General features: G+C 40.7%; 1 protein-coding gene across 4 annotated transcripts in view; it reads right to left on the bottom strand.

Moving 5' to 3' along the window:
• Window positions 1-24,860, bottom strand: part of SGPP2 (sphingosine-1-phosphate phosphatase 2) — a 186,546-nt gene that overhangs the window by 60,066 nt on the left and 101,620 nt on the right. The window lies entirely within an intron of this gene.

The following is a 24,860-nucleotide window of genomic DNA, read 5'->3' as shown; positions in this document are numbered from 1 at the left end:
GTCTATTACTGTGGGCCCCTTCAAGAACTATATCACTTGAGATGTGGTACATTTTCCTGCATTCAGTGGCCACGCACTAATGCCGGCTACACATTCAGTTCAATACCTAATTGAGGCTAGTAGCATACATTTTTTTTGAGGGGGGGGGGGGGGGGGGGGAATCACTGGCATGCTTGTTATGTCACCATGCAGTCATGTTAAAATAACATGGATTGTTCATGAGCATTACATAACACCTGCATTCAAGTGTGTTAAATACAAGCATTAAGACCAATACTTTTATTACCTAGATCCCTTAATGCTCCTAGGATCTTTGGTAAAAACGTTCGCCTCTCCTTCGGAAGGAAGGGTGTCTTCAAATCGACTGGACTTGTGCACACCATGACAAGAATGAACTTCACTATTAAAGCCAGGGTATGTTAGGTACAATCTCAGTCTCTCATATTTACTCCTTAACTCTTAATACTTGCATTGTGCCAAATAAAGCCTGCTTCTGGAGCTCATAAGGTGAGCATATATACAGGCAACACAGCAAGATGCACATGGAAGTTCTTTCTAATGAGGCCAGAGGTACCCAAAACAACTGTGACTATTTCTGTACTTTTCTGCCACCTTTTCCTAGGCTCTGATTTCATCTCTATCTCCTTGATGATTTCTTGTCTCTCCATTACAAAATAGTTACTTGATACTTCTATTAGCAATGCTATACTTGTGTTTTTCTCCTTTACCACTATGGTCCTGATTTACTAATGTTTGGGGGTTTTTTTTTTAATGTTTCTCCCACTCTGGGCCTATGGGAGAAAAAAAGCGAATCAAGCTCTATATCTGATTTTCTAGCAGCAATCTTTTTATTGGTTGGTAAGAAAATATCCCATGCGATCATATCTTCTACATTCTTTGCATTCTGTCAGGGGCTGGATGCCAGTGTTTCTCCAATACTGCGATGTTATAGTGTTTACACAGTTTCCAGTGGATGAGCCGTACTACTTTATTGTGCCTTTCTGCATATAGGCCTTCCACTATTAACATATCATAGGCAACTAAGATATGGAAAACAGCCTTGTGCATAGCCTACTATCCTGTTCGTCAACTATCAAGCTTTCATCTGTAGATATACATTCACCTCTCTTTTAGCTATTACTGTAGTGAGCTTTGACCTACATGTGGTTTTTGAAATAAAATATTTTCTATTAAATTTGAACATTTGCCATTTGTTTTTCCTTGTCTGCAGTTCCAAGTTTATGGAAAATGTTTGTGGCCATTAGCTTTCACACTTTAGCACCTTTTCAGTATTTGATCTGTTGATCTCACAGTCACACAGTAAATGACAGAAGGTAAAGACCAAAATGACCCATTCAGTCTGCCCAGCAAGGTGTTTAAGGTTCTAACTGTGGGTTACCCCCATGCAGTAAAGTTACCAAAGATTACCTCGGAGCTTTCATGAAAAATGCTTGGAAGCCTACTAGAGGTGGACATGGGAAAAGCTGTATTCATTACATTTTGGATTTCATATTTGTTTAATTTCTGTGTGTTAGATGCAGAGAATTTATTTTATGCATATATTTTAGGTGCATAAAAAATATGTATGCAAAGTAAAAAAAAAAAAAGGAACCCATTACTAATAGCCTAGACATGTAATATATGACATTCACAAAAATTGTTAGATCTTGATGTTAGACTGAATTCCAATTTGTTAATAACATCCAAATATTTTCATAAATGGAGAATGTGACCAAATTCAACTAAGTCTGTTGTCTAAGCTTTCCAGCTCAATAATCACAAGGCACACGACATTTTTTGGGGAGGAAAAAAATACATCACAACCTCACTCCCCCTTATCTTGAGATGACCCTTTACCACTCCCTAAGCGACCATTATCACTTTCCAAAGACTGCAATTAAAATAAAGGCATGAAGAATTATCATCCAAAAGCTCACCAACACATGCTGCTGTGCAAAAGATGCCATTCTCCATATCTCTGCCTTAGCTTTGGTCTTCTCAGCTGCCCAATAATGTACACCCATTTGGGTTTCAAGGTGCCATATCAAATTTACTGGAGACACCAGTCTACCAGTAATGAGGGTACCCACACTGTTAAATATTACCTCTTCTATCCAATGGGAAGTAGCAACACAGAGAAATAAGGCATATCAACAGTAATCTGCAAGATCATCCTATTCATTATATAATTCTACAAAACCCCTTGTGGACATAAAGAAAGTACATCTTGTATTATAACACTGAAGGATCTTAAAGAAACAGTTATTTTAAAAGGTGCCTTTTTGCCTAAACAACATTTCTGACCCCAAAAATATAAAAAACAGGTTTTACGCTTCCACATAACATGGACAAGGAGTAGAGGAGTAGTCTAGTGGTTAGAGCAGTGGACTTTCTCCCAGGAGACCAGGGTTCGAGTCCTGCTGTCGCTCCTTGTAACCTTGGGCAAGTCACTTTACCCTCCATTGCCTCAGGTACAAAACTTAGATTGTAAGCCCTCTGGGGATAGAGAAATACCTACAGCACCTGAATGTAATCCACTTTGAAGCACTGAAAAAGTGCAAAAAGCAGAATATAAATCTAAATAAATAAAAAAAAAACAAAACCCAACCCTAAATAGGAGCCAAACTGGACATGGATCTATGTAGGCACCTGATATAAAAGTAAAGCCTGAAAAATTCCCCATAGCTGTGCAAATCCTGATCAGACTATGGAGAAAACAACATCTTGTCTCAGATATGTTTGATGGCAACATTCTGGGGTTACATTCACTGTCTAGCAGGGCATTAGGCTAAATGAGAAATTCTGAAGTAGATGTTCCCATGTTCTAAAGTCATATGAAAAGAAGAAAGATGGTGTGTGTAAATCTATTCTAAAAGAATAGACCTCCTTCTACTCTCGGGATGCACAGTCTCTGTATAGATTGCTTCTTACAGATTAGCTGATACTCATGGAGGATTTTTCTTACACCCAACTGGTTAAGGTCTTTCTAGGGTCAGTCCATGATATAAAAGATTTATATAAAGTGCAGGAATGACATTTTGATTGATGATTTATTTCTTAATCCATGTTGCTAAAGTACTTTTCAATATTAGCTTTAGTCTCCTGTAGTACTCTCTCCTGAGCTTTTCTCTTAATGTTTTATGCTGGATTACGTCACCAGCTACACCTAGATATTTATATGTGCCTTTCTGTTTGTTCTTTTAATATCACAAATTTCGGTCAAGGTGATGCTTTCTCCAGTGAAGATTACTTTTACAGATTTGTGGATGCCAAATGTCAGCCTGATGTCATTAAGAAGTTCTTCACTTTGAAGGGTGTTCTGCTAAATGACCATTACAGGAGCTCTCCTGTTATGAATTTGCTGTTTCTAGTAGCAACTAGGCTTCCATAAGCCTCATCCAATTTGACTACAGGAGTCATAATTCATATCAGTGTCTGCAGACTGCATATCAAATGTGACTCTACAAAGATAATCATTGTGCAAAGACTCCTTTTTCCGCCTCTCTGAGACTGCTGCTGTTTGCATTAGCTAAAATCTCCCAACAATGAAGCACTATCAAGACACTTGGGAAATGCCAACTACCTCCATATCCCTAGAAGTTTCTGAGGAGGAGGAGGGGAAAAGTTGGCAGTATGTATTTATTGCAAACATTTGATATTCTTTTTGCCAGGTTTGGTCTCAAAGCGGATTATAGAAATTAAGACTTAAACAGGTATAACATGGTTAAATGTAGTTAACACTAAGCGCCATTGTATGGCATAAGGACAAAGTGTGGGAAAAAACTTTATATTCCTAATGAACCTGCTGGGGAAAGGCCTAGTTGAATAGCCAGGCCATGGCTTTTTTTCCCCAGAAAGTGAGGTAGTTTGGTTCCTGGCAGGTGGGTGAAGGAACCTCATTCCAGATCTGAATGAGCTGAAGGCACTTCGTCTTGTGCAGTTCAATTTGGCAGAAAGTCAGGGGTGGGCAGGAAAGAAGGGCCTTTTGTGAGGAGCAGAGCTCTCTATCCAAAGTGTAGGAGACAGATGAGATGGTCCAGGGCCTGACATCTGAAAATGAAGTAGAGGATTTTGAATTTAATCCTGGTTACAATTGGTAGCCAATGTAGTCTGTTGAAGATGGGGGTTGTGTGGTCTGAAGATTTGGCCCCCTACCAAGATTCTTGCTGCCATGTTTTGCCCGAGTTGTATTCATTTCAAGTGGGTCCAGGAGAAACCGTTCAGAAGACAGTCACAATAATGTAAATGTCTCTTGATTAGTGAGTGCATGTACAACCAAAGCAAGGTTGTGCTGATTAAAGTAGTAGGCTTAGAAGTTTTAATTGCTTACCAAAGACCGTTCCGTCACACCTTGACAATGGATGAGTTAAACAAAAGAAAGTTCAAGGGACAGTTGTCCACATCCAGAATATACAAACATTATCCTCTCAAATCTCATTCCCCATCTCCTCTAGAGATTAAGCTGAATTTTGGATCCAACAACTTTACATACAAAAGAGAATTTTAGAATCAACTCAATTCCATTCAGTTTCTGAACGCATAGCTAATCAACAGGAGTTACTTTTGCTTCTGTTCCAGAATGGGAAATACCCATATCTGCACTTTTCTATTCTTTGCCAATACAAGGTTTTATTTTGTTCTGCCAAAGGTAATACGTCTGAAAATGAGAGATACTGTACTTGTATGTTCCACTTATCTAGCAGCAAAGAAAGGGGCAACATCATGCACTATGTGAAATACGTCTAACTGCAAGAGATATATTTTTTTTTGTTTTTTTTGTATGTACATCGCTTTCAAAGATTTTATTGTACAATATGGAAAGCCATTTATAAATGTTATAATAAAAACAAATAAAAGATGGTTATAATATTAATATTTGGATTTTTAGCTCACTTTCCACATACTCCTCAAAGCAGCTTACATTATTAATGCAGGTACAACATCCCTGCCCAAAACTGATTACAATGTAATTGGGTACCTGAGGCAACAAGAGATAAAGTGGCTTTTCCCAGGTCACAAGAAGCAACAGTGGGGGAAGTGAGGGGGGATATGATAGAGGTGTTTAAAATCATGAGAGGTCTAGAACGGGTAGATGTGAATCGGTTATTTACTCTTTCGGATAGTAGAAAGACTAGGGGACACTCCGTGAAGTTAGCATGGGGCACATTTAAAACTAATCGGAGAAAGTTCTTTTTTACTCAACGCACAATTAAACTCTGGAATTTGTTGCCAGAGAATGTGGTTCGTGCAGTTAGTATAGCTGTGTTTAAAAAAGGATTGGATAAGTTCTTGGAGGAGAAGTCCATTACCTGCTATTAAGTTCACTTAGAGAATAGCCACTGCCATTAGCAATGGTTACATGGAATAGACTTAGTTTTTGGGTACTTGCCAGGTTCTTATGGCCTGGATTGGCCACTGTTGGAAACAGGATGCTGGGCTTGATGGACCCTTGGTCTGACCCAGTATGGCATTTTCTTATGTTCTTATGTTCCCTAGTTCTTAGCTCATTGCTCTACTCACTAGGTTTATTTTTAAAATGATAACAGTTTTATAATAAAATCCATTATGTGAGAGGGAAAAATTTCATTTTTTTTTTATCTGTAAAGAAAGGGCAGAGAAAAGAGAAAGCATACAAATGTAACACAAAGTATCTTTTTCCAATCTAATTTTATTGCAAAGCTTAACAAATACAGTATTGTTTGTACAAAAAACAAACAAACAATTATGCTATATCAAACAAATACTGCACAGAAAAGCCTATATGTGTGAAAATGAGGTGGTACTGAATCATCAAATTTACTTACCATGTTTAATTAGTGTTGATTGGAGTCTATGCAGGAAGGTCCCCATCCATAGGTTTCTTCAATGAATACTGAACTAGCATTTTACATAAGAACATAACCACCGATATATTGGGTCAGACTAAGGGTATGTCAAAGCCAGTATCCTGTTTCCAACAGTGGTAGATCCAAGTTAAAGTATCTGGCAGGATCCCAAACAGTAGATAGAACCAATGATGTTAACGCATAGGGGTAAACAGAAGCTTTCCCTAAAACTACCTGGTTAACAACAATTTATGGACTTTTCTTTCAGGAAATTGTCCAAACCTTTTTTTAAACCCAGCTAAGCTAACTGCCTTTATAACATCCTCCGGCAATAAATTCCAGAACTTACTTGTCCACTGAGTGAAAAAAATATTTTCTCACATTTGTTTTAAATATTTGGCTTAGTAACTTCATGGAGTGTCCCCTAGTCTTTTTATTTTTATTTTATTATTATTATTTTTTTTTTTTTTTAAAGAGTAAGCAACCAATTTGCATTTACCCATTATATTCTATTTATTACATAGTAAATGATGGCAAAAATAGACCTAAGTGATCTAACCAGTCTGCTCAGTAACAGGCAGATAAAATACAGTGCGCTCCGATGGAGCGCACTATTAGCCAGCATTTGGACGCACGTTTTCGACGTGCTAGTTTTACCCCTTATTCAGTATGGGGTAATAGCACGTCCAACCCCCCCCCCCCCAAACCTAATAGCGCCCGCAACATGCAAATGCATGTTGATGGCCCTATTAGGTATTCCCGCGCTATTCAGTAAGTAAAAATGTGCAGCCAAGACTAATTTCTCCGGGCACCCTCCGACTTAATATCATGGCGATATTGTTGGAGCTCCCGAAAGTTTAAAAAAGTAAAAAAAAAAAAAAAAAAAAAAAAATTTGAAATAGGCCCGCAGGTTGAAATCCGAACGCTCAATTTTGCCGGCTCACACTCTCAATCCCGTGCTATTGATGTTTTCCAAGCCCTTCTACCTTATGTGGCAGTTCATTAAGTTACCTGACACTTTTTTCAAATTATTTCTGACACACGGGTGTGCATGTAGGAAATGTATTTCAAAGTTCCAAGGTTTCTTGAGGCTTTTTCAGCTAGTAATTGAGACCATGGCAATGGCAAGTTGTGTCATTACACTTTTTGCTCCTTTCTTTGGTCTTTTTCCTCCCTTTTGATCAAGCAATTAAGATATTAGTGAGTTTTTGTTATATTTTTGTGTATTTTCTCACTTTACTTTGTGCATTTGATTGTACAAAGTTATTTGCATCCGTAACTGTGGGCTGGTTTGTAACAGAATCACTGAATTCCCTTCCCAGTGTAGCCCTGTTTTGATTCTTTTTTTGATTCAGGGGCACAGCTGGGAGCCAAGAGGCCATCAAACACTCCATGGGGCTTCCTGCATGTCTTCTGACGGGGGGGGGGGGGGGGGGGGGGGGAGGCAAGGCTCTGGATGTTATCTATACTTACTTTATTTACTTACAAACATTTGATATTCTACAAACAGTCTCAAAGCAATCCATTTTAATAAGAGCAGATACATCAGCTGTAGTATTGTGTGCCATTATAACAGCACCCCAGTATAAATCACACAGACATGTAAGTGGTGTTCCACAAATAAAAGTTTACAGGGGTATTGGGTACATTTAGATGGCATAATCATCTAGTACAATCCATCCAGAAAATAAAATCCAATACACAGTCACTAGTTTACAGTCATAAAATATGCTACCAAAGTACTCTTTAGAAATGACTTCCATCACTGAGACTTCCCTGAACTGGGGCTTAACTAAAGGCTCCAGACAGGAACTGAAACACTCCTCCCTGGATAAAGGGAGGAAATAGCTTTTTGAAATCCTAGGGACTCTTTCCTTGAGACTCCTTTGACATACATACGATGCAAGTCTCTGCTATCATTTCTTAGTATAGACTCCCAGTGTAACTCTACAGTCCTAGAACATTTCCCCTGTTCCAGACGTCAAAGCTACATTTTGGGACAGAACTGTATAACTCCCTTGCAGCCACAGAGGTCTGACCTATTCTCTTCTACCTAAAGATAACCTTTGGGTTTTCTCCCACTTAGGATCCTCCTGGACCCCAAACTTACTCCCAAATTCCTTGAAGGCCTGAGGGCTCCGGCCTTGAGCTTCAACCACCGTCACTGAAGGAAAGCTCAAGAAGCATAAAACAAACAAAGGACCTTCTAAGACCCTCTTTTACACAGACGCTCATCGTCTGACAAAATACCTCCCATTGGAAAGTGTCTGGAACACGAGCGCACTTTCTTACCGATATCATAGATCTGAGCTTGGGAAGAAAAGTATCCGCTTTGTAAAGGACACTTTTGGGACACCCTTACACTGGTGATCATGACATTATCTGTTGTTCAAACCACACGGTGGCAAGGCCTTGAATGGCACTGTACTGAGGAAAAGCTTGAAAGACTGGACGCGTGCTCTGATTAGACTAGAGCTTCAACAGCGCTACTGTATATCAGCCAATATATCTTGAAAGAAATGCTATACTTTATGGACCTGGATGAGGGAGAAAATTGCTTTTGAAATTTATGTTTAGAGGTCAGGACTAAGCTAATATCAAAAGAATTGCTGGAAAGGATTTATCACCAGATAAGGGTGACATGCTTGGCTCGCCTCCCAAGCAAAAGATATAGCTGTTAAAAGCTGATCCTTGGCAAATGCTTAAGACATAGCAGTCTTGCTTTCATTGAGGGAAATTTGTACTTTTAGTTTTCATACTGAGAAGTCTGAGAATGCGTGAAAACTGCTAGCTAATCCGTAAGCCAAAGTTCATATAGCCATTTTCATAGGCTGGGAGTCACCTTTAGCCCTCTGTGATTGAGTGACCCTGTTTCCCCTATGTAACCTGTGAGGGACCAGGCTAGAGGCCTGGTCCACCTTAAATCCCATAGAGGGAGAGGGTTCTGTAAGCGGGGTCCTGCCGGGCAAGTTAAGAAGCAGAGCCCAGCTGGGATCAGGGGCCTCCCGCCCCCACGTCTCCTGACCTACTCTGGGAAGTTTTGTGTTGTAAGAGTACTATTTATTATTATTTATTATTTAATAGCTTTTATATACCGGCATTAGTACAGTTATTGTTGATATTATTTGCTGGTATTGTCAATAAAGTGAAATTGTATGAGAAAGGCTGGAGTCAGCGTGGTTCCTGCCCCAACCCACAAGATATTGCTCGGTCATTCTCACAGCCTCAAATAAAAATATTCCAGCATTTTATTTTTAATTTATTAAGATTTCTAACACAATACAATAATAAGTATCACACAGGAAACGCACTGGAAATATTCACAAATAAAGTGGGCACAAATTTTAAAAAAGCTATCCTTAATGGTGATGAAAATGGCAATATGCATAAATGTATTAACTGCAACAAAGTCAAAGTTCCATATACATCCTCTATGCAAATTTACTGTCTTCTGACATGTGCTTCGACCTCGCATAACACATAGGATGTCCGTTAGATTTGAAGACTTCATCTATTTTCTGATGACTGCTGATTGATTTCATTCTAATTTTAAAGAATTTCCTCCCAAAATCAGTTTTGGAAATATTGGAGACTTTCCTCAAAATAAAGCACACAAAAAATATTTCACTTTCAAGGAGCTGGATGCATCAACACTTTATGGATCCAAGTCCCAAGTTATCAGGTTAATGATTAAGTAAATGAACTGTAACTTCACCTTCCAGGCCCACACAAAGCCTCTCAATGTTTTCTCCCAAGTATCCTTCAGGTACTTGAAAGGGGGTAACATGGTAACATAGGAAATGATGGCAGAGAAAGACCCAAATGGTCCATCCAGTCTGCCCAACAAGTTGTTTGGGTGGTAACTGCTGCTCCGTGCCTTCTTCCAGGGGCAGTAACTGCTGTTCCATGTAGGTTATCCCCCATTCATTCTGTTAAGGGTAGTAACTGCCACGCCGTACAGGTTACCCCCACTTAGAAATGTTGCACCTAAAGTTAGCAACAGGTAACCCCTTTTCTTCATTTTCATCCTCTAACCATTAGGTATCCTCTGTATTTATTCCATGCCCTTTGGAATTCCATTACCATTCTTCTCCTCACCACCTCTTCTGGAGGGCATTTCATGCATCCACCACTCTTTTCATGAAGAAATATTTTCTGACATTATTCCTTAGTTTACTCCCTTGGAATTTCAGATCATGATATCTAGTTCGACATCTTCCTTTCCATTGGAAAAGGTCTTATTCTTGTGCATCATTTATACCTTAATGGTATTTAAAAGTCTAAATCAAATCTCCTCTGTCCCTTCTCTCCTCCAGGGTATGCATAGTTAGGTCTTTCAGTGCAGCCCCTGCACTATTTTGGTCACCTTCCTCTCAACTGCTTCCATCCTGTCTTTATTCTTTTTGAGATACGATCTCTAGAACTAAACCTCAATACTCCAGATGAGACCTCACCAAACACCTGTACATGGGTATTATCAACTCTTTTTTCCTGCCGGTTATGTCTCTCTCTATACAGCCCAGCATTCTTTTGGTCTTAGCCACCTCCTTATCACATTGCTTTGTTATCTTCAGACACTAATCACCCTGAGATCTCTCTCCTGGTCTGCACACATCAATCTCTCACCCCCACCACATACAGGTCCTTTGAATTATTGTGCCTCATATGCCTAACTGCATTTCTTGGCACTCAATCCTAGCAGCAAAACTTTTGACCACTCTTTGAACTTCCTTGGAACTCATTCTCTCTACTCCTTCAGGTGGGTCCATTCTGTTGCAGATCTTAGCATCATTTGCAAAAAAGAAAATCCTTTCCTGCTAAACCCTCAATAATATTGCTCACAAAAATATTGAACAGAGCAGGTCACAAACCCAGCCTCTGAGGCACTCTACTTATCACTATTCTCTCTTCAAAATAGGTTCCATTTACCATTACACATCGTCATCTGCGGTCAACTAATTTGTAACCCATTCTACCATTTTGGGACCCACTTCCAGGCTTCTCTTTTTGTTCGTGAGCCTCTTGTGTGTGATTGCATCAAAAGATTTGCTGAAATCCAAGTAAACCACATCGAGTGCTCTTCCTTCAACTAATTCTCTAGTCATCCAATCAGGTTCATTCAATATCGCTTTCCTCAAACAAAAAAAGATTAAAAAATTTGGATGGCAATGGTAGTGAAGCAACCCAATGATTATATGCCTGAGGCAAACAACAATGGTTGCAGTTAAGCTTGTAACAATGCACATTGCCTATAGCAGTGTTTCCCAACCCTCTCCTGGAGGCACACCTAACCAGTCGGGTTTTCAGGTTTGCCACAATGAATATGCATGATATAGATTTGCATATGTTGGAGACCCAGGGTATGCAAATCTATTTCATGCATATTCATTGTGGCAAACCTGAAAACCCGACTGGTTAGGTGTGCCTCCAGGAGAGGGTTGGGAAACACTGGCCTATAGTATGATGGTCTTGCTTACATAAATAAAAATGTATCAATCAGAAATATACAATTTATATATTATATTTAGGAGGATTATTTACATTTTGGCATTTTGTTTTTCCTTCATGAACTGTTTTTTGAGCTCTCTCTAGTAAAACTGCGTTGCCTTGGATGAAGGTCATATCAAACAACCTGATAGTGAATTGCCATGCACGACAAGGCTAGATAAGGGTCCAGTAGGGAGCTAGGAGTACTGCAGACTTCTCACAATGTCAAATTCATGGAGGAATCAAGTGTATGCTCCTGGTGGATTCTGAATGTCACAGCTCGCAGCCAATTGACTGCATATAATCTTGTGTGATAAAAATAAACAGGAAAGCAGTGTCATTCTATCTCCACTGAGAACAGTGATTATACATGTATAATAATCAGCTCTTAATAAGGCTGTTGGTAAAGCAGGGAGTTCAACTGGAAGGCTGATTGATTTTTCTCCGACTCACATTTACTGCATTATGTTACTATTTAACTGGTTCTCATTTAGTGATTATATAGAGATGACTAGATGAGTCCTCAAAACCTTCTGCCAAAGAACACTGTCATACCTGTAATGCCGCTGAAGACTGAGATAGATTAAACTGAATTTACACTGAAAAGGAAGCTAGCCATAGAAGGAAGAGAACAAAAAACAAACTAGTGATGAAGGGCCCCCATACTGTGGGATTTGCTTTTTAGGCACAATAGAAGCCAGAGAACTTTGCATATATCCATCTTATCTGTCATTCAAACCACATGGTGGGACTACTACTGGGTGAGGTTGGGTCCAGAGGGAATGATGACAGTGGAATCTTTAGTTGGACTTGCTGGAAAAAAAGTGCTTAAATCTTGAGAAAAACAATTTTCTTGGAGGATTAAACTATTACTGTTTATACTGTGTCCTAGTTTTAAAGTTAGCATTTGTTTGCCAGTGTTAGAATTGTGTGCGTACTGGGAAAATAGACTTTGATAAATTCTGTGAGCTAATAAAAGTTAGTATTTGTTTGCCCATGCTAAAATTGTGAGTTTACAAAGTTCACTTACTTGATCTGAGAAGATGAGATTACTGGTTCCTGGGCAACCAACCACTGCTTTGATTCCACCCTTTCATCCCCCCCAAGTCATATTTTTTTGATATATAGATTATTACCCCCATTAGGAGGAACATCTTCAAAATAAAAAAGTGAATTATTTAGAACAGTGGTTCTCAACCTTTTTTTGGCCGGGACACACCTGACAGATGGTTCTCACATGCGTGACACACTGAACATGTGACCATCACAGGAATCCCCTCAACCCCCAGCAATGAGTGAAGAGCAGATCTAGGGCATTACCCTGTACAACTCGCCATACAAAAAAAGATATTCTGGTTCTGATGACATCTCAGTAAAAGTAAAACAAACTCCCTTTACTACAGGGCACAATAGCCTTCCTTATGAAAAGACAGTAATTTACCACTAATGCATATCCTATTGAGAAAACACAACAAATAAGATTGATACAAATGCCTACATGCTAGTAAAATACCTCACCTCGGTCACACACCCAGAACTGACCGTCACCAAGTACAGAAAAACCACAAATTATAAATATGGAGACAGAAACTGGAATGGAAAACAAAAAAAGCCACTCTGCATGCAGTGCGAACCTGGAAAAATGGAAAGAGAAATATAGCACCTAACAGACTCTCAGGATTTGCAATAATGCACACAAAATAATCTGCACAAAATTATACCTATATTATGGAACACACTCAAACAGTAACAACCCTATCTAAGAAATACAACTATTAAACCAGGCCCAAAACACTAATACATTTCCTATTAGGAAAACAGAATAAGCCAAGCTGCTATAGAGCCCCACACAGAAATAATTGTAAAGATATACTAAAATGTTACAAAACAGCTGAACAGAATAATATCCAACAATTAAAAACATAAAAATTATTAAAACATGTCCAAATATCAATAAAATAGTTCAGAACAGCAGACATCACATAATACGCAATAATTAAAATGGCAGTCAATCAAGAAAAATAAATTTAAAAAGCCAGCTTTACTTACCTTCTCCAGCAACTCTCCTACTCCTTTCCCTTCCAGGCCAATAGCACTCACCAGAAGCAGCAAGAGCTGCTGAAGCTCTGTCCTCACAGTCCTCTTCCTTGGCGCCCACAACCAGTCACTCACACCCCCCCCCCCCCCCAATTAGAACCCATGACCAGTCTCGGTCTCATCTTCCTGACCAGTCTCTCTCTCTCTCACACAGAAACACATCACCTCCCTGACCAGTCACTCTCTCAATCACACTCATGGTCTCTTATCTACAAGCTCTCAATCACACACAAATGCTCTTGCACCCATGCACACCAGCTCTCACCCAGGCACCCCTTCACATCCTCAGACACACAAGCTCTCACCCAGGCACCCCTTCACATCCTCAGACACACAAGCTCTCACCCAGGCACCCATTCACATTCTCAGACACACAAGCTCCCATCCAGGCACCCATTCACATCCTCAGACACACAAGCTGTCACCCAGGCACCCATTCACACCCTCAGACACAAGCTCTCACCAAAAACATCTTTCATCACTGCAGGGATGGGCTCAAGTTCCGCCACGGCTTTCCTCCGACGGGTCTTCTTTTTTCGCCACCACGGGGATAGGCTCCCGTGGTGGCCTCGGTCGGGTTTCATCTTTTCCGCTACGGGGATGGGCTCCGGTGGCGGTCTTGCTTGGTCGGGTCAGGTTTTCCTCTTCGCCGCCATGGGGATGGGTTCTGGTGGCGGCCTTGCTTTGTTGGGGTTAGACACTGCCATTCCTCCCACCCCACCCCCGGCTATATGATGCCTGCCTCACCAGCCAATCAAAGGCTTCCTCCCTTCTTCCTACTCCCACTGGCAGGTAGAAGGGAGGAGGCTTCCGATTGGCAGGCGCGGGGGCAGGCAGAATGAAGGAGGCTTCCCATTGGGCAGTGGGGGTAGGACAAAAATATGTTTCCAATTGGCCTGCGGGGGCTGGAAAAGGGAAGAAGGAAAGTACAACGGAGCAGTGGGACACCGGGAGATGAGACACACCTGCCGGTGTTTGGCGACACACTGGTGTGTCACAACACACCGGTTGAGAAGCGCTGATTTAGAACATTCAATGATTTAGAACATTCAATTAACCCTGATTTTATTGACTGAATAACTTTAGTCCTGTTGCTGGTTATTCACTAACAGTTACCCAGTAATCAAATTTAAAGCCATATACCATAATAAAAATGTAAAAATTCTAGTCAAGTTTAACAACCCTTAAATTGAAACATACCCACACTTTAATAAGCTTTTAAGACTTTAGCAACTCCACAAATTAAAATTGTTTTTTTTCCTACTTTAACTGTTATATTGTGAGAGAAAATGACACTGAACAAACTGCAATTTACAAAAGCTTCTTAATGCAAATAAAAAAATTTTATTAATTGAAATCTGTTACATGCTATATTAATATCTTGTTATAGAACTGGATAGGCGACAAGTGGCCTATACAGGAAGCAAAGAATCAAGCTAATTAATATAAAATAATCACTGCTATACTCACATTAAATACACAGGTCAGTCAAAGAAAACAGCTAATGCAGACAGAAGGCCCAGCAGAAAATGGGGGCCATCTAGTCTTTTGTTCAGTGTCACAACCTGCTGTTGGTGAGGATCTATGTGTGCACCTGGTACAAAGAGTTCCAGGCTCTTAGAGCAGTGGTACTCAACCATTTTTTGGCCGGGACACACATGACAGATGGTTCTCACATGCATGACACACTGAACATGTGACCATCACGGGGCTAAATGTAAACATGCACTCTGCATCCACAGGAATCCCCTCAACCCCCAGCAATGAGTGCAGAGCAGATCTAGGGCATTACCCTGTACAACTTACCATAGAAAAAAAGATATTCTGGTTCTGATGACATCCCAGTAAAAGCAAAACGAACTCCTTTTACTACCAGGCAAAATAGCCTTCCTTATGAAAAGGCAATCATTTACCACTAATGCACATCCTCTTGAGAAAACACAACAAATAAGATTGATACAAATGCCTACATGCTAGTAAAATACCGTCACCAAGTACAGAAAAACCACAAATTATAAATATGAAGACAGAAACTGGAATGGAAAACCAAAAAAGCCACTCTGCATGCAGTGTGAACCTGGAGAAATGGAAAGAGAAATATGGCACCTAACAGACTCTCAGGATCTGCAAAATGCACACAAACTAATCCGCACAAAGTTACACCTGAATTATGGAACACACTAAAACAGATGTACCTACAAATGGTAAAAAAACCCCAAACAAACCTTTAATTAAAGTAACAATCCTATCTAAGAAATAAAACTATTAAACCAGGCCCTAAACACTAATACATTTGCTATTGGGAAAACAGAATAAGCTAAGCTGCTATAGAGCCCTACACAGAAATAATTGTAAAGATATACTAAAAATGTTACAAAACAGCTGCTGAACAGAATAACATCCAACAATTAAAAACTCATAAAAATTATTAAAGCAGGTCCAAATATCAATAAAATATTTCAAAACAGCAGACATCGCATAATACCCAATAATTAAAATGGCAGTCAATCAAGAGAAATAAATTTTAAAAGCCACCTTTACTTACCCTCTCCAGCAACTCTCCTACTCCTTTCCCTTCACTTGGTGGCAGCAAGGGCTGCTGAAGCTCTGTCCACACAGTCCTCCTTCCTTAGCGCCCACAACCAGTCACACACACACACACACACCTCCAATTACACCTCACGACCAATCTTGGTCTCTCTCACACCAGTCACCTTCCTGAACAGTTTCTCTCTCAATCACACTCATGGTCTCTTATATACAAGCTCTTGATCACACACCAATGCTCTCGCACCCATTCACACCAGTTCTTACCCAGGCTTCCATTCACATCTCCACACACAAGCTCTCGCCCAGGCTTCCATTCACACCCACACACACAAGCTCTCACCTATGCATCCATTCACCCAGGCATCCATTCACACCCACAGAAACAAGCTCTCACCTAGACTTCCATTCACATCCACACACACAAGCTCTCACCCAAGCAACCATTCACACCAGCTCTCACCCTGGCACGCACACACACACACACCAGCTCTCACCCAGGCTTCCATTCACACCCACAGACACACCAGCTCTCACCCAGGCGCTCATTCACACCCACACACACACCAGCTCTCACCCAGGCGCTCATTCACACCCACACACACACACACCAGCTCTCACCCAGGCGCTCATTCACACCCACACACACACACCAGCTCTCACCCAGGCGCTCATTCACACCCACACACCAGCTGTTTTAAAGAATTTCTGTATTTTCCAGTTCAGCCAGCAAACATTATCCTTCATAAGCGATTGTTGTATCAAGGCTACTTGGTCAATCGAATTTGCAAGAGCAGATACACACTGTTCAGTTTCCATGTCCTGAAACTCTCTCCAGCATATTTTTCTCCACCACCAAGGCTATTTGGGATGTAATGGCCTTCCCCACTCGCTCAATGGCTTCGCAAATTATTTCTAGGATAAAGACCCTAAGTGTGCGCAAACTGAACCCTCCATGCTGTTCAGCCCAAGAGGGAGTGCAAATACCTTATCCTGCAAGACAGATGCTCCCTTGATATTCCCGGGGCCTTTCTGTCGCTCCTTTACTCCTCAAAACACCCCATCATTCACCACAGTCACACACTCTGTAGTGACAAGAATGCTGCCAATGTTATCCGTATGCAACTGTTCTCATGGTGGTCTGAGAATCCAAGCGGCAGTCGGGTCGGGAGGAGGCACTCTCATCAGAGAGCTCAAAGATGTACTAGAGACCGGAGGGGATGGAGACAACTCTTTCCCCGCCTCCAAGACACCCAAAGACTGACTTCCTGCAAGCATGGAGGCCACCACAAAGGCTAAAGATCTTCCCCTTCCTCCTCTTAACTATCTTGGTCAATGAAACACACAAAGAAAATCAGAAAACAAAAATGGAGGGTGGATTAGCAAGGACTCAGAGCAGCAAGTGCTGTCATTCTGCCATCTTGAAATCCCCCCTCTTGCCAATGTAGCTATTCCTAAAAACAAAATTGCTGACCACATCCAGACATGATTTAATGGGGGAGAATCAACATGGTTTTTGCAAAGGGTTTTGTTCACCCAACCCTACCTAATTTACAATTTACTCGGATAAGCTAGGGTAGTCGGGGATATGTGAACAAAATCCTATGGTACATAAAACTTTAAGTACTTGCATAGAAATGGGGAAAAGAGGCTAACATCTCGAAAGCTATGTACAGTAATACTCACAGTACAGGAAATAAAGTCCAAAATTTAGAGGCAGTCATGGGCGAAGCTGACTTGGATGCAGTGGCCATCATGAAGATGTGGTAAGGGAAAAGCCATGACTGGGATATAGATATACTAGGGCTACAATCTAGTCAGTAAGGACCGGATAAGAACGAAGGGAGGAGGCATGGTACTACATATGAAATAAAAAAAATAAAAAAAAAAATAAAATAAAAAAATATATATATATATATGTATGTATGTTCCATTCCCTCTTTCCAGATTAACCCACATTGCTGCCTCCAAAAATCATAAGACCTGCAACATTTATTTATATCTGTGTAATATACAGACCCTCCACCACAGACAAAAGAAATGGAGAAAAATTTAATGGAGGCTATTCATAAAACAGAAACATGATGGCAGAAAAAAATTATATGGCCTATCTAGTTTGCCCATCCTGCCCAATTAAATTAGCTTTACAATTCCCATCACTCCCTCCGAGATTCCCTGTGTTTAATCCAAGCTTTCTTGAATTCAGATACTCTTTTTCTCTCTACCACTTCCACTGGGAGGTTGTTCCTTACATTCACTACTCTCTCTGGAAAGAAATATTTCCTAAGATTTCTCCTGAATCTGTGCTCTTGCACCCTCATCCTATTACCCCTCATTCTAGAGCCTCCTTTCCATTGAAAAAGGCTTGCCTCTCGTGCATGGAAACCGTGGAGGTATTTAAATGTCTCTACCAACTCTTTCCCATCTCGTTTCTCCTCTAGGGTATACATGTTTAAATCTTTAAGTCTGTCCCCACATGCTTTACAACGAAGACCACCAAACATTTAGTAGCCATCCTCTGGATAGGCTCCAACCAGTTTATATCCTTTTTAAGTTACTGTCTCCAAAATTGTACACAGTATTCCAAATGTTGTCTCACCAGGGATCTATACAGGGGCAGTAAGAACATAAGAACATGCCATACTGGGTCAGACCAAGGGTCCATCAAGCCCAGCATCCTGTTTCCAACAGTGGCCAATCCAGGCCTTAAGAACATGGTAAGTACCCAAAAACTAAGTCTATTCCATGTTACTGTTGCTAGTAATAGCAGTGGCTATTTTCTAAGTCAACTTAATAGCAGGTAATGGACTTCTCCTCCAAGAACTTATCCAATCCTTTTTTAAACACAGCTATACTAACTGCATTAACCACATCCACTGGCAACAAATTCAAGAGTTTAATTGTGCGTTGAGTGAAAAAGAACTTTCTCCGATTAGTTTTAAATGTGCCACACGCTAATTTTATGGAGTGCCCCCTAGTCTTTCTATTATCTGAAAGAGTAAATAACCGATTCACATCTACCCGTTCTCGACCTCTCATGATTTTAAACACTATCATATCCCCCCTCAGCCGTCTCTTCTCCAAGCTGAAAAGTCTTAACCTCTTTAGTCTTTCCTCATAGGGGAGATGTTCCATTTCCCTTATCATTTTGGTCGCCCTTCTCTGTACCTTCTCCATCGCAGTTATATCTTTTTTGAGATGCGGTGAACAGAATTGTACACAGTATTCAAGATGCAATCTCACCATGGAGCGATACAGAGGGATTATGACATTTTCCATTTTATTCACCATTCCCTTTCTAATAATTCCCAACATTCGGTTTGCTTTTTTGACTGCCGCAGCACCCTGAACCGACTATTTCAATGTGCTATCCACTATGACGCCTAGATCTCTTTCTTGGGTGGTAGCACCTAATATGGAACCTAACATTGTGTAACTATAGCATGGGTTATTTTTCCCTATATGCATCCACATTAAATTTCATCTGCCATTTCGATGCCCAATTTTCCAGTCTCACAAGTCTTCCTGCAATTTATCACAATCTGCTTGTGAATTAACTATTGTGAACAATTTTGTATCATCTGCAAATTTGATTACCTCACTCATCGTATTTCTTTCCAGATCATTTATAAATATATTGAAAAGTAAGGGTCCCAATACAGATCCCTGAGGCACTCCACTGCCTACTCCCTTCCACTGAGAAAACTGTCCATTTAATCCTACCCTCTGTTTCCCGTCTTTTAGCCAGTTTGTAATCCATGAAAGGACATTGCCACCTATCCAATGACTTTTTACTTTTCCTAGAAGCCTCTCATGAGGAACTTTGTCAAACACCTTCTGAAAATCCAAGAACACTACATCTACCAGTTCACCTTTATCCACGTCTTTATTAACTCCTTCAAAAAAGTGAAGCAGATTTGTGAGGCAAGACTTGCCTTGGGTAAAGCCATGCTGACTTTGCTCCATTAAACCATGTCTTTCTATATGTTCTGTGATTTTGATGTTTAGAACACTTTCCACTATTTTTCCTGGCACTGAAGTCAGGCTAACCAGTCTGTAGTTTCCCGGATCGCCCCTGGAGCCCTTTTCAAATATTGGGGTTACATTAGCTATCCTATAGTCTTCAGGTTCAATGGATGATTTTAATGATAGGTTACAAATTTTTACTAATAGGTCTAAAATTTCATTTTTTAGTTCCTTCAGAACCACATCTTCTAGGTTCACCGTGATTTGGTTCAGTCCATCTGAATCATTACCCATGAAAACCTTCTCCAGTACGGGTACCTCCCCAACATCCTCTTCAGTAAACACCGAAGCAAAGAAATCATTTATTCTTTACACGATGGCCTTATCTTCTCTAAGTGCCCCTTTAACCTCTCAATCATCTAACAGTCCAGCTGACTCCCTCACAGGCTTTCTGCTTCATATATATTTAAAAAGGTTTTTACTGTGAGCTTTTGCCTCTACGGCCAACTTCTTTTCAAATTCTATTTTAGCCTGTCTTATCAATGTCTTACATTTAACTTGCCAACGCTTATGCATTATCCTATTTTCTTCTGTTGGATCCTTCTTCCAATTTTTGAATGAAGATCTTTTGGCTAAAATAGCTTTTCACCTCGCCTTTTAACCATGCCGGTAATCGTTTTGCCTTCCTTCCACCTTTCTTAATGTGTGGAATACATCTGGACTGGGCTTCTAGGATGGTTTTGTTTTTTTGTTTTTTTTTAACAATGACCATGCCCCTTGCACACTTTTTACCTTTGTAGCTGCTCCTTTCAGTTTTTTTCTAACAATTTTTCTCATTTTATCAAAGTTTCCCTTTTGAAAGTTTAGCACAAGAGCCATGGATTTGCTTACTGTCCCTCTTCCAGTCATTAATTCAAATTTGATCATATTTTGATCACTATTGCCAAGTGGCCCCACCAAATCCTGTATTTCACTGAGAATTAGATCTAAAATTGCTCCCTCTCTTGTCAGTTCCTGAACCAATTGTTCCATAAAAATATCATTTATTCCATACAGGAACTTTATATCTCTAGCATGTACCGATGATACATTTACCCAGTCAATATTAGGGTAATTGAAGTCTCCCATTATTACCACACTATCAATTTGGTTAGCTTCCCTAATTTCTCTTAGCATTTCACTGTCAGTCTCACCATCTTGACCAGGTGGATGGTAGTATACTCCTATCACTATAGTCTTCCCTGACACACAAGGGATTTCTACCCATAAAGATTCGATTGTGCATTTAGTATCATGCAGGATGTTTATCCTGTTGGACTCTATGCCATCCCGGACATAAAGCACCACACTGCCTCCTGGGTGCTCCTCTCCATCATTGCAATATAATTTGTACCCCAGCATAGCACTGTCCCATTGGTTATCCTTCTTCCAACATGTCTCTGAGATGCCAATTAAGTCTATGTCATCATTCACTGCTATACATTCTAATTCTCCCATCTTACTTCTTAGACTTCTGGCATTAGCATACAAACATTTCAAAGTTTGTTTTTTGTTTGTATTTTCATTCCGCTTTTTAATTCATAGTGGGGATAAGTTAGAATTTTCTTTAACTCAGGTGAGTTTTTAGTTACAGGCACTTGGACTACTTTTCTTATAATTAGAACCTCACTGTCGGGATGCCATAATTCTAATGCATCATTAGTATCCTTTGAAGATACCTCTCTCCAAACCATGCGCTAATGAGCGACTGTCGGATTTCCCCTTTGTTCTAGTTTAAAAGCTGCTCTATCTCCTTTTTAAAGGTTAGCGCCAGCAGTCTGGTTCCACCCTGGTTAAGGTGGAGCCCATCCCTTCGGAAGGGACTCCCTCTTCCCCAAAAGGTTCCCCAGTTCCTAACAAAACTGAATCCCTCCTCCTTGCACCATCGGCTCATCCACGCACAAACTCCAGAGCTCTGCCTGCCTCTGGTGACCTGAGCGTGGAACAGGGAGCATTTCAGAGAATGCTACCATGGAGGTTCTGGATTTAAGCTTTCTACCTAAGAGCCTAAATTTGGCTTCCAGAACCTCCCTCCCACATTTTCCTATGTCATTGGTGCCCACATGTACCATGACAGCTGGCTCCTCCCCAGCACTGTCTAAAATCCTATCTAGGTGACGCGTGAGATCCGCCACCTTCGCACCAGGTAGGCATGTTACCAGGCGATCCTCACACTCACCAGCCACCCAGCTGTCTACATTCCTAATAATCGAATCACCAACTATCAGGCCGATATAGTAAAGTTCATGGGACAGCGGGTGAGCGCCCGCTCTCCCGGCACACACACAGGCCACTCTACTGTGCACGCGATTCACTAAAAAAAAAAAAAAAAAAAAATTCAAATTAGGGCCTGTGGTAAAAAGAGGTGCTAGGGACACTAGCGCGTCCCTAGCGCCTCTTTTTTGACAGGAGTGGCGGCTGTCAGAGAGTTTGACAGTTGACGCTTAATTTTGCTGGCATCTGTTCTCAAACTCGCTGACAGCCACGGGTTCGGAAACCGGATGCTGGCAAAATTGAGCGTCCGGTTTTCAACCTGCGAGCCGATTTTAAATTTATTTTTTTTTATTTTTAAATATTTTTAACTTTTGGGACCTCCAACTTAATATCGCCATGATATTAAGTCGGAGGGTGTACATAAAAGCAGTTTTTACTGCTTTTCTGTACGCTTTCCCGGTGCCGAGAGAAATTAACGCTTACCTTTGGGTAGGCACTAATTTCTGAAAGTAAAATGTGCGGCTTGGCTGCACATTTTACTTTCTGAATCGCGCGGGAATAACTAATAGGCCCATCAACATGCATTTGCATGTTGCGGGCGCTATTAGTTTCGGGGGGGTTTGGACGCATATTTTCAATGCACTATTACCCCTTACTGAATAAAGGGTAAAGCTAGCGCATCGAAAACATGCGTCCAAACGCGGGTTAAGAGTGCGCTGTACTGTATCAGCCTGTATGACAGCTGACCTAACCCTTCCCTCCTGGGCAGTAGGCCTTGGGGAGATATTGTTGGTGCGAAAGGACAATGAATCATCTGCTGAACATTCCTCTCCCTATGAAGCCAAACATATTCCTGGCTTTTGCCATTGCTTTATCTACCTGTTTGGCCACCTTAAGATCATCAGATCCCACTCTTCCTTTGGGCTTAGAATTTCACCCTCAATACTGTACCTTTCTTGGGTTTTTGTAGCCTAAATGCATAACTCTGCAATTTTTAGCCTTAAATTTTAGCTGTCAGAACTTAGACCATTCTTAAAGCTTCACTAGATCCCTGTTTTCCACACCTTCCTGGCCGTTTACCCTATTTCAGATTTTGGTATCATCTGCAAAAAGACAAATATTTCCTGACAATCCTTCTGCAATGTCACTCATGAAAATGTTGAAAGGAACTGGCCAAGGACCAATCTCTGAAGCACACTGCTAATAATGCCCTCCTCCTCAGACTGAACTCTGTTTACCAGTACCCTCTGTTGCCTCCCACTCAACCAGTTTCTAACCCAGTCAGAAACTCTAGGGCCCATACCAAATGTGTTCAATTTATTTATATGTCACCTATGCAGAGCCGTGCCAAATCCAAGTACACAACATCTAATGTTCTCCCTTGATCCAAGTCTCTGGTCACCCAGTCAAAGAAAATTGATCAGATTAATCTGACAGGATCTTCCTCTGGTAAAGCTGTGTTGTCTCAGCGCAATTTCTGGAATCCAGCGGATTGCAAGATCTATCTTCTGTTTTAGCAGCGATTATATTAATTTGTTCACTCGAAGGTCAGATTAACATGTCTGTAGTTCCCAGCCTCCTCCTTACTGCAACTTTTATGAATAGGAACAGCAAAGTTCTCGATACCCTCGGATGTATCATGTGCAATGTCAGCTAATTTGTAGCTTATCTTTTTTCCTTACAATTGTTCTTTACCTGGTATCAAAAATGTTTACTTAATTCAGAAAGGCTTCTATTTCACATCTATAGTAGTCTTCTCATCTGCCTAATTTACATTTTTTGTATTTTACTTTAATTTAGCTTTATATTTATTATCAGGCCGATACAGTAAAATGTGCTCTGATGGAGCGCACTGTTAGCCCGCATTTGGCCGCGTGCTTTCGACACGCTATTTTTACCCCTTATACAGTAAGGGGAATAGTGCGTCGAAAACGCGCAGCCAACCCCCCCGAAACTAATAGCGCCTGCAACATGCAAATGTATGTTGATGGGCCTATTAGTTATTCCCACGCGATTCAGTAAGTAAAATGTGCAGCCAAGCCGCACATTTTACTTTCAGAAATTAATGCCAAAGGCAGGCGTTAATTTCAGCCGGCACCGAGGAAGTGTACAGAAAAGCAGAAAAAACTGCTTTTCTGTACACCCTCCGACTTAATAATAGCGATATTAAGTCAGAGGCCCCAAAAATACAAAAAAAATTAAAAATCTGCCCGCGGCCTGCGGATTGGAAGACGGACGCCTAATTATGCCGGTGTCTGTTTTCCGAAGCCGTGGCTGTCAGCGGGTTCGAGAACTGATGCCGTAAAATTGAGCGTATACACAGCACGCAGTCAAGAATTAAAAGATTCTATCTAATTCAAAGACTTACTACTTCCTTGACTCTACTTCCTATTGATTAATTAAAAGGACTGCATGACTTTCCCCACAAAAAAAAAACCAAAACAAAAAAAAAAGTGCTGGACGAAATACCATCGTTTCTTAGTCTTAAAGGCTTATATTTGCACCGACTGCCTGACTCTGAATATGCGGTTTGTACGTTCTTACAAAAGCAATTAGGTCCTTGTGCAGACTGGCACCAGGAATCCTGCAATCAAGGGAGTATCAGCTTTCCGTCCCTCCAGCTAATGTCAGGCCAGTCAGCAAAGATGCCTCTTTTGTCTTGCTGCTGTTATTCTCAGTGTGCCA

The sequence above is a fragment of the Rhinatrema bivittatum genome, chromosome 9 (assembly GCF_901001135.1).
Source record: "Rhinatrema bivittatum chromosome 9, aRhiBiv1.1, whole genome shotgun sequence".
Classification (NCBI taxonomy): Eukaryota; Metazoa; Chordata; class Amphibia; order Gymnophiona; family Rhinatrematidae; genus Rhinatrema; species Rhinatrema bivittatum.
Note: the sequence above shows the minus strand (reverse complement) of the source record. Positions and strands in the feature narration are given on the sequence as shown.